Source organism: Podarcis bocagei (assembly GCF_964188305.1).
Source record: "Podarcis bocagei genome assembly, chromosome: 9".
NCBI lineage: Eukaryota > Metazoa > Chordata > Lepidosauria > Squamata > Lacertidae > Podarcis > Podarcis bocagei.
The window spans coordinates 53,132,045-53,143,679 of record NC_138134.1 but is presented as its reverse complement, the minus strand read 5'-3'; the positions used below and the strand labels follow the sequence as shown (position 1 = coordinate 53,143,679).

The following is an 11,635-nucleotide window of genomic DNA, read 5'->3' as shown; positions in this document are numbered from 1 at the left end:
TGGTACATTTTAGTTCACAGGGGCACAGTCTTAAAATTAATAGTCATTATGTCATGTTGCTGCTTCCCCCCTTTTTTTTGAATAGGAGTTGAAACTGTGGGGAAGTATTGTAAAACGTTCCAAACTGGAAGGCAAGAAAAAAAGTCATTGGTGATTCAGTTATTTCCTACTGAACGAGAAGAAAAGAAAGCATACATTTCACCATTTTGATGAACGGCAGTCGACAGGCCTCGCAGTCTGCAGGATACAGGAAATCAAGGGCAGAATATGCATTGTGCATTCATCACTCATTGTCCATTAAAATGTTAAATAATATTGCAGTGCCTCAGAATGCCTAGCACACATGAAAGGTATTGTCTTTGGACTTAATCACACTCAGTACAAATCTTTCCTCTCAGGGGGGAGATGGGGCTTAAATTGCAATGTAAAACAAATTTCCTGTAGCTTATCAGGAAAGGATACAAAGAGCTATATAAAGGTCAGTCAGTGGGCTCTTTGATGTGGAATGATAACAGAGGCAGAGAAGCTCACATGAAAAGAAAAATCCCCACAGGCAGGGAGAGGATCCTGGAAGGATGACCTCAAGTTCAAGTTCAGACTGGCAAGGTGGGCATGTGTGCTCACACATATGTAAACCCTCACTATAAAAAGAACCTCTCCATTTGGTAGTGTGCTATCCCCCACAATTGCACATGCTGCTCATATTTTAGCTCTGTCCCCAGGCCCATTGTGAGGAAGCCTAAGGGTGCAAGAGATTGGGGATAAGAGAATTAATGGGAAACACCAATAAGTTACACATTAAATAGGCTTACATTTTTTAATAGGGTGACCCCATGGGAATCTCAGCTGGGATGAGCATCTTGGGATGGTTCTGTTGGCTGATTCCTGTTTCAGTCAGGCTCAGCTGGCGTTAAGTCCACAAATAAATATCCTAAATAAAAATACTTCAAAAAGCAACATGAGAGCTGAAACTTCGGATAAGGAAAGTGGTATCACCCTGAGGGCCCTAATATATCTCTATGAACCTTTCCCTGGGCAGAGAGCCCAAGAGGATATGTGAGTACAGCCTAGCAATACAATAAAGTGGTACCTCGGGTCACAGACGCTTCAGGTTACAGACTCCACTAACCCAGAAATAGTACCTCGGGTTAAGAACTTTGCTTCAAGATGAGAACAGAAATTGCTCGTCAGCAGCACGGTGGCAGCGGGACGCCCCATTAGCTAAAGTGGTACCTCTGGTTAAGAACAGTTTCAGGTTAAGAATGGACCTCCAGAATGAATTAAGTTCTTAACCCGAGGTATCACTGTACACTGTCTGTGCTCTCTATGTTGCATGCCGCCCCAATCTCTGAGTGGTGTGAGATTCCAGGGGTTTCAGGAGCTTACCCATGGTTTGTTTCCTTTGCAATGAGGTACAGAGGAGACAGTAGTGTCTTTATTATATATGGTTTATTTACACATATCTACAACCTGAGCCTATGATGGAAGGGTTCACAGCACTAACACCCCAAGTAGGTCTTGCTTCTCACATGGCTATAGCCTTGGATTCCAACAGAAACCAGGCATAGCTCTGTCTCCCAGCTACCCAGCCTGCAGCCGGCCAGCTTCCAGCTTCTAGCTCACATAACCCCAACTCTGGCCTTTGTCTTGCTACCAGCAAGTTGAGGGCACAGAGCCACTTCCTTTGTTGCCTTAGTGGCCCACACTTAGTGGGTCATCACCTCACCAGGAAGCTAGGCTGGTTATTCCAGGAATTGAATCCATGCTGGATTCAGGAATTAGAAGGGGATTCAAGCATGCAGCCTACCACTGCCCCTCCTAACTCATAGCAATAGCAATAGCAATCATACAGGAACTGAAAGATTGCTTTTGCTGCAGCGTGGACTGGCATAAAATAAGAAATGGAATAATTTGTTTTTGCCTTACACTGACCCTAGAAGCGTTCCCATCAGATATAATATAGTGTAATAATTTTTTTAATCAAAATCCACATCCAATTATAACTGGAAAAACAATGCTCTTGTTAATATTTTAAGGGCTGATCGTAGCTTTTATTTTTAATTAATTTTTTTGCTATAAAGTTTGTCACATCACTGCTTCAGTCGAGGAGGAGTGAATCTGGGGGTCTCATAAATTCTGTGAAAACACAAAAATGTGTTGATTAAATCTCTTGTACAGCTTCCTTTGGGAATAAGGGACATTTTCTTTCCTTTTTCTCTCCCCCCCCCGAAATGTCTAATCTTCCTTGTGCCTAGAATATTTCTTTATGGGTAAAGAAGCAATTGCTAAATGGCAGATTCCATTTCAAGACATTAGAAACAGTGCTGACATTGGCAGTTGCTTACAGCCCTGCCGTCCTCTGCAACATCAGGGACCCAGTGCCAACTAAGGACAGACTTCCCACTTAAACCACAAGGGTTTGCAATTTCTTTTTGACTGTTCAGCTGGAACACTTGGAAAACCACCACTTCCTCCTCCATATCCCTTTCCTCCAAAAGAAAACAAAGTGGGAAAATAAAGTGGAATGGTCTCCCTTCGGAGGTGGTGGACTCTCCTTCCTTGGAGATTTTAAAGCAGAAGTTGGATGGTCGTCTGTCCTGGATGCTTAAGCTGAGATTCCTGCATTGCAGGGCCTGGTACTAGCTGAACCTGGGGGCGGGGTAATAATAATAATAATAATAATAATAATAATAATAAATTTTATTTATATCCCGCCCTCCCCAGCCGAAGCCGGGCTCAGGGCGGCTAACAACAATAAAACAGTACAAAAGTACAACATAAACAACATTCTAAAATCATTCATTATAAAAATTAATTAATTCAAGCCACTGGCAACCATTGGGCCAGAGCTCTGCGAAGATTGCCGAGGGAGGGAGTCAGGCTGTGCCCTGGCCAAAGGCCTGGTGGAACAGCTCTGTCTTGCAGGCCCTGCGGAAAGATGTCAAGTCCCGCAAGGCCCTGGTCTCTTGTGACAGAGCGTTCCACCAGATCGGAGCCACAGCCGAAAAAGCCCTGGCTCTAGTTGAGGCCAGCCTAACCTCTCTGAGGCCTGGGACCTTCAAGATGTTTTTATTTGAAGACCGTAGGTTTCTCTGTGGGGCATACCAGGAGAGGCGGTCCCGTAGGTACGAGGGTCCTAGGCCATATAGGGCTTTAAAGGTTAAAACCAGCACCTTAAACCTGATCCTGTACTCCACCGGGAGCCAGTGCAGCTGGTATAGCACCGGGTGAATGTGATCTCGCAGCGAAGACCTCGTAAGGAGTCTCGCTGCAGCATTCTGCACCCGCTGGAGTTTCTGGGTCAGTCTCAAGGGCAGCCCCACGTAGAGCGAGTTACAATAATCCAGTCTGGAGGTGACCGTCGCGTGGATCACAGTGGCTAGGTCAGGGCTAGGTCACAGTGGCTAGGTCAGGGGTACCTTCAAACTCTACAATTCTATGATTATATGGCTTGTGATAGTGCCACAGCTGACTGGTACAACATCTGCTTTCTACACAGAAGACTCCAGGTTCCCACATCTCCAGGTAGGACTAGAAAAAGTCCCCTCTCTGAAACACTGGAGGGCTGCTGCCTGCCAGTGTGGTTGGTATGGCTCAGCATAAGGCAGCTGTATATGTTCATCAGCCTAGGAACAAGAAGAGGAAGGGCCAGGAAAGGAAGAAGAGGAGGCAGTGCCGGGCATACACCAGAGGTCATTAATGTGGTGCCTGCAGGCACTGGTGTATCTGCCAGCTTCTTTTCTGGCACATGCAGAATACTTCAATAAATATTCACATTAGTCTTGTGCTTGGGACACACTTGGGATGCTGATGGACATACAAAAATGTTAACAAAGTTCAAGCATCTGCAATTGTTTTGGACAGACACCCTGACGCTGAAAGGGTTGAGACAATCCAGCTGAAGTTTGCCATGATACGTCCTATAGGAACAAATTAAGTTGTGACAAACTTGTTTTGTTGTGTTCAAAGAGTCGGACAGCACAATCCTAAATGTATTCGCTCAGAGATGAGTCCCCTAGGGTTATATCCAAATGCTAGTTCTAGTCAGGGTAGACCCATTGAAATCAGTGGTCATGGTAAACTTAAGTCCATTGATTTCAATGGGTTTACTTTGAGTGGAACTCACTTGGAACCAACTCACAGCGTTCAATGAGACTTACTACCTAGTAAGTGCACTTTCTCGTTAGTGTGCCTTGGTCATGATTAACCAACATTGGATCAGGGCCATAGTGGCCTGGCCATTCAGGAATATGCTCCCTCGAAAGACTAGGTAGTAGTTTCCATTAATGTTATACTGTTAAGCAGCTTGATGGAAAACAAATACAGTTATATTTTCATCCCCCGCGGATAAAATAGAAGTTATCATCAATTAGGTTTTCACAGCTCCTGCTAAGTTGCTTATGGCTATTTCGAAGCACACATTTGTTTTATAATTAAATTACACAAATGTCTGCTCTCCTACCTAGATTAACTAAATATAGAGAATATAGTTTCATATTGATTTCTGCTTTATAAAGTTCTTGTAACTTTTGTAATTGCATCTAATTTTAAGGTGGGGAATGAGAGGGAGGGAACTTCTCAAGTAGCTAATTCCCCTGCTGATCAGTGGAGTTTAACATCGCGTGAGCAAAGATGCTCACCATATGTTGAGATGTGTTGTAGCTGAATTCAGAGCCCGCAATCCTCCTTCCTGTCACAAGTTAGTTTTTCTCCTTTGATTTCCTTGGCACTTCCTCTCTTCATTCCTCCTTTCCTAATTGTACTCTATTGCCTCTTCCTTATCCATGGAGGTCTGCCTTGTGCTGCAATTCCAGGTGGCATGTCATCTCACCTAGCTTGCTGGTCATGTCAGGCCTCCTGGGGTCTCCTGTGGTTGGGGAGAAGACAAAGCAGCCTAGGTGATGCATTCTCCCCATATACAGACAACACTCCATTTACATGTGGAGAGTGTAAGATTGCATATAACACTGGGCAACAATTTTTTACTTTTTGAATGTCTAGATTTCTACAACTGATTTAGGGTATTTTTGCACTGCTGAATCAGGAAATGGCATCCATTTCTCTCCATCAGGTCAGGTTTTTGGCTATGTTGATTTGAAAAAAATCAGATCTTGTGACAAAATCGATTACATTTTTGTGGCATTATCAGCTGTTTTTTGTCAACACATATCATCCTAAATATGTTTTTAAGAGAAAAAAAATGTTTTTCCAACAACATATATTGATTACCTGATAGAAACATTGATTACTGTAAACTGAATGGTGGGCATTGATAAAGGTAAGTACACGTAAATTGCATGTTGCTTCACCATTTTTCAAACTTCAGGGCTTGAACTTCCCTTTCTTGGAACTCCTGGAATGCTCAGCGGCAGGGAGGTCTCTCTTCAGAGTCCAACAGTAGTCAGCCATCATGACTGTGTCCCAGCGACCCTGATATCTGGTCTCCATCTCTTTCATGTCCTGATGGAATCTCTCCCCCTGCTCATCACTCATTGAACCCAGGTTCGCAGGAAACCGGTCCATATGTGAAAATAGGTAGTGCATCTTGACGCGCGTGTTGCAGCCCAGGTTTCTGAAAGCAGTCAACATGTTGTTGACAAGTTCTGCATAGTTTCTGGCCTTACTGTTGCCAAGAAAGTTCTTCACTACCAGAACAAATGCCTTCCACGCTTCCAGTTCCACTTAATCATCCATAATCACCCAGAACTATTGGACCTGAATACTTCTTGTCATTAAAATAATCATTTCCAATCAAAACAATTATTCAACATGGCATTTTACCCCCACCAACGTCTTCTAAAATGCTCCACACAAGCATACATGTGAAGAAAAACGTAAAAAAAGTGACATGTGGCCATAGCTCAAAAACTTGACCTGATTGAGCAAAACCAGTGTGATTTTTGGATTCAGCGCATCAGATCCATCCTAAATCATCTGAAAAAACGCAGACAACAAATTTGTTGTTGACCAGTGAATCAGAACACCCATTGAGAAAGCTTGCAAACACTCTGTTCTGTCTCGTTCCACCCCTTTTTGTGACATTTTAACGATGCTTCTGGGTAACTTCTGGGTTTGGCACAATGTGCACATGTGCAGTTGCACACATATTGGATGTGCCTAAAATGGTCACTGTCTGTATAGCATGTGTCATAATGGAAAGCTCTCACAGACTTTCTGGACTGACTACTTGGGAACTTCTCCTTCATGGATCACTGCCTTGTCATGGTGAAGGGGCTTGAATAACTCAGAGAAGCTATGAGTTATGCCGTGCAGGGCCACCCAAGACGGACAGGACATAGTGGAGAGTTTTGACCAAATGTGATCCACCTGGAGCAGGAACCGGAAAGCCACTCCAGTATCCCTGCCAAGAAAACTCCATGGACAAAGACAACAGGCATATAAAAGTTATGACACTGAAAGATGAGTCCCTCAGGTCGGAAGGCATCCAACATGCTACTGAGGAAGAGCGGAGGACTAGTACAAGTAGATTCAGAGCTGATGAAGTGGCTGGGCCAAAGCTGAAAGGTCACTCAGTTGTGGATATGCCTGGAAGCGAAAGGAAAGTCCAATGCTGTAAGAAAAATATTTCATAGGAACCTGGAATGTAAGAACCATGAACCTTGGTAAGCTGGATGTGGTCAAAAATGAGATGGCAAGAATAAATATTGACATCCTGGGCATCAGTGAACTAAAATGGACGGGAATGGATGAATTCAGTTTGGATAACCATCGTATCTACTACTGTGGGCAAGAATCCCATAAAAGAAATGGAGTGGCCCTCATAGTCAACAAAAGAGTGGTGAAAGCTGTACTGGGATGCAATACTCAAAAATGATAGAATGATCTCGATATGAATCCAAGGCAGACTTTTGAACATCACAGTAATCCAAGTTCATGCACCGACTACCACTGCTGAAGAAACTGAAATTGATCAATTCTATGAAGACTTACAACACCTTCAAAAATGACACCAAAGAAGGATGTTCTTTGCATTGTAGGGGATTGGAATGCTAAAGTAGGGAGTCAAGAGATAAAAGGAAAAACTGGCAAGTATGGCCTTGGAGTTCAAAATGAAGCAGGGCAAAGGCTAATAGAGTTCTGTCAAGAGAACAAGCTGGTCACCACAAACTTTTCCAACAACACAAGAGATGACTCTACACATGGACATCACCAGATGGGCAGCATCGAAATCAGATTGATTTCTCATCTGTCTGCTGAGAAATCTCTATGGGGGACAAGAAGCTACAGTTAGAACTGGATATAGAACAACTGATTGGTTCAAAATTGGGAAAGGAGTACAACAAGGCTGTATATATAAGTTTGTTTAACTTATATGCAGAATTCATCATGCAAAAGGCTGGGCTGGATGAATCCCAGGCCGGAAGATTGCCAGAAGAAATATCAACAACCTCAGATATGCAGATGACACAACTTTGATGGCAGAAAGTGAGGAGGAATTAAAGAACCTCTTAATGAAGGTGAAAGAGGAGAGCACAAAATATGGTCTGAAACTCAACATCAAAAAAACGAAGATCATGGCCACTGGTCCCATCACCTCCTGGCAAATAGAAGGGGAAGAAATGGAGGCAGTGAGAGATTTTATTTTCTTGGGTTCCATGATCACTGCAGATGGTGACAGCAGCCACAAAATTAAAAGACGCCTGCTTCTTGGGAGAAAAGCAATGACAAACCTAGACAGAATCTTAAAAAGCAGAGACATCACCTTGCCAGCAAAGGTCCGTATAGTTAAAGCTGTGGTTTTCCCAGTAGTGATGTATGGAAGTGAGAGCTGGACCATAAAGAAGGCTGATCGCCGAAGAATTGATGCTTTTGAATTTATGGTGCTGGAGGAGACTCTTGAGAGTCCCATGGACTGCAAGAAGATCAAACCTCTCTGTTATTAAGGAAATCAGCCCTGAGTGCTCACTGGAAGGACAGATCCTGAGGCTGAGGCTCCAATACTTTGGCCACCTCATGAGAAGAGAAGACTCTCTGGAAAAGACCCTGATGTTGGGAAAGATTGAGGGCACAAGGAGAAGGGGACGACAGAGGACGAGATGGTTGGACAGGGTTCTCGAAGCTACCAATATGGACTTGACCAAACTGCGGGAGGCAGTGGAAGACAGGAACTTGTGAACCTCCGTACTGAACTCCAGTGGGAATTTTCTTCCAGATTATTATTATTATTATTATTATTATTATTATTATTATTATTATTATTATTATTATTGATATAAGAAATAAAGACTCACACCCTGTGTAATGCAGGGGTAAGCACCACAATGCTCTCCTGATGTTGCTGGACTACAACACCCATTGCCTATGAAAACTGGCTTTGCACCATGTTTAAGATCATAGGAGCTGCCATTTAAAGAAAACAAACAAAACCAAGAGGTCTTGTGTGGGTGACTGAGTGCCCTTGGTTTGCTCCTGGACAGAATTGCTTTCTGAATTGTTGTCCTTTAATCCAGCCCTAGCCCTATGCTTTTCAAGAAGTTTTCTGAGTTGTGTTGTTGCTCATGTCTGTTAATCCAGTTCAATTCCTATGCTGTTGAAGGAGTTTTCAAAATTTTACCCGGTGCTGCTGCACTTTCTATTTTGCTGCTGTGTTTTCTAGTTTCTGTAGGCTAGACTCTAGCAAAGAAATAAATAAATTAAAATGACCACCAGCAGCTGCCACAGTCTGAAAAACCCAAGATCTTATCGTTGACAGCTAATCAATGAGCAACAAATGAGAAGTAATAATGCCCGACTTGAGAAATACTGTTTGTATTCCTAGCCCGAAGCCAGGGCTTACCAATATGTTAAGATCAATCACCCTTCTTTTTCAGACTGAACTTAAATCCAAACAATCAAACCTACTAATGCAATATATGCAGAGCACCCTCCCGCCTTCAAGCCAGTGTACAAAGCAGAATAAAGCTGTAGCAGGATGAAGTAGAACAGATTTAGAACAGTGCCGAGGGTTGCTTCCAGATGCATTCATTGTGATTTGTTTGTGCAAAGTTTTCAGGGAGGTTAGATGACGTCAGCTCTTTACTGAGGTTTCTTTGTGGGGAGGTTAGAGGATGTTGCATTAAAGAGGTGTTCTCTAACATTTTTCCTGCCACTTTCTCATTGGAAAAAGGGCATGTTTGGGGAGAAACAGTTTTGTTGCACAAGGATGCCTAATCAACTTTAATTGTGCAACCTGAATTTGCCAGCATAGGATCAAATCCCACCCCCAAAATAGCGACATTCCTTTGGGCTGCCTGTTTACTGCCAATGGCTCTGTCACTACAGTGACTCCAGATGGAAGCAAGGGATTTTAAGCAAAAGTAACAAATGTTCTTTAATCGATGGCTGTGTGTGTTCCCTGAATGGGATCTGCCAGCAGGCTATGTGTGAGAAACAGCAAGTTTTGCAGCTGGAATGGGCTAGGATTGAGGAGTGATTTAGCCAGGTCACTTTACACAAAGACAAACTTTGGTCTTCCAAATTTCAACGGTGCCCCGTGTGAGGCCAACATTTGGCATCTCAAATTCTGTTCTGCTCAGTTCACTACATCATAGTTGCAACACTCTGTGGCACTCCCTAGCTTGGCGTCCAGTATGGTAGAACCATAGGGACATGGGTGGTGCTGTGGCCTAAACCACAGAGCTTCTTGGACTTGCTGATAGGAAGGTTAGCGGTTCGAATCCATGTGGTGGAGTGAGCTCCTGTTGCTCTGTCCCAGCTTCTGCCAACCTAGTGGTTTGAAAGCACGCCGGTGCAAGTAAATAGGTACTGTGGTGGCGGGAAGGTAAATGGTGTTTCTATGTGCTCTGGCTTGCATCATGGTGCTCCAGAAGTGGTTTACTCATGCTGGCCACATGACCCGGAAAGATGTCTGTGGACAAACGCCAGCTCCCTCAGCCTGAAAGTGAAATGAGCGCCGCAACCCCAGAGTCGCCTTTGACTGGACTTAACCATCTAGAGGTCCTTTACCTTTACCTTAAGCAGAACCAGCCGTGCTGCCCCAAATCCACCTCTGTTTTAGATTCTAGTCTTAATGCCCTTGCATTAAAGTGTATATTACTTCACTGACTTCAAAAATGCTAGGCCTTCTCTGCAACTGAGCTACAGCTACTGATAAATTTCTTACAGTCAGCTCTAGGTCTTATAAGAAACATAAGAAAAGAGGGGGTTGTTTGGAGGATTTGCAGCATGTAGTATTTTCACTTTTTTATATAATATACAGTGAACATATAGTAGCATATATGTAAGTAGCATATATATATAGTATTAGCATATATATAGTATTAGCATATGTGTAGTTTTATATAATTTACAATATTTATATGATTTTAGGTATTTCTATAAACGTGCATTAGGTATGTCTAAGAATGTACAGTTGAAATACAGGAATTCCTTTTGGAAACTAGTAACTAAAATTTATATTTTTGGAGGGGAAGGGAAAATAAAAAAATCAGAATCCAGTGTTAATATTATTATTTTTACATTTATCTTCTAGTGAAAAAAAAATGGGCTATGCAAAGCTGTGTTACTTTCAAGGGCATATATGGATCTAGTTCTCAATGCTTCAGTGTAAAAAGTTTCCACATTAAGGCTGCAATTCTAACACTTACCAAGGAGTAAGTCCCAATGAATTAAAATAAAATTTACTTCAGGATATACATGTAAAGTATTGCATTGCAATTGCAGATCCATGTTGATGATCATATCTGTTAAACGTTAATTTCTGAAAGGCTTTTAGATAGATTGAGAGGCAAAAGTGGAGAAGTGTCATCACATTCTCCCTAGGTTAGATATATGCCATCTTGCAGGTTTGATGCTTCACAGACCAGTTCAAGGAGAACATTTGCCATATGGCCGGCAGATCCATCTGGTGGAGGAGCTGTTGATAGGCCATAACTCACTGAGGTGGCATAACTTATTGATGTGACATAATTCACTATCTGTGTCATACAGGAAATCAGAACAGTGCCTTGAAAGTAGTTTCTGTCAATTTGATTTAATTAATTTTTATAATGAAATATTTTTAGATTGTGTGATTATTTGACTGATTATTTGATTGTTGTTAGCCGCCCTGAGCCCGGCTTTGGCTGGGGAGGGCGGGATATAAATAAAATTTATTATTATTATTATTATTATTATTATTATTATTATTATTATTATTCTGTGTTTGTTTCCAAAGGACAAAAAGGAGAGTAAATCCATCTCCAAATCAATATTTGAGAATTATAAATTTATGATTGGTGTAATGTGTGTTTTCACTGGATGTTGCCACTGACCTTTTGACTCTGTGGCACTCCTATCGACTCTGCATTCGAAGCGTTCCTGCTTGAGGAATGGCTTTTTTGTAATTGGTCTCCCTGCACAACCTTGTTCTGTTACTAATCACAATTACTCAAATTAATTAGGATATAAACACACCTAGAAGGACTGTAAAACCACATTTATGACTGTAATATAAAACAAGACATTTGCCAATGCTAATTGAAATGATAAAATAGTTTATAGGATATGCAGATCTTTTCAAGTCATCCCTCCCTGCCTTCATGTAATGGTACAGTAAATGCTTACTTTTCTTGATATGATTATAGTTTTAAACAATAAAAAGGGGAAAAAATTCCATTATCTTATGTCAAGCAAA

At 42.1% G+C, this 11,635-nt stretch overlaps 1 long non-coding RNA gene across 1 annotated transcript; it reads right to left on the bottom strand.

The window, feature by feature from the left end:
* Window positions 1–2,080: 2,080 nt before the first annotated feature.
* On the bottom strand, window positions 2,081–11,355 carry LOC308594795. The gene is made up of 3 exons (XR_014011620.1): window positions 11,274–11,355; window positions 4,641–4,867; window positions 2,081–2,136 (listed from the first exon to the last, which is right to left on the bottom strand). It is a non-coding gene; the product is annotated as an uncharacterized lncRNA (long non-coding RNA).
* Window positions 11,356–11,635: the final 280 nt, after the last annotated feature.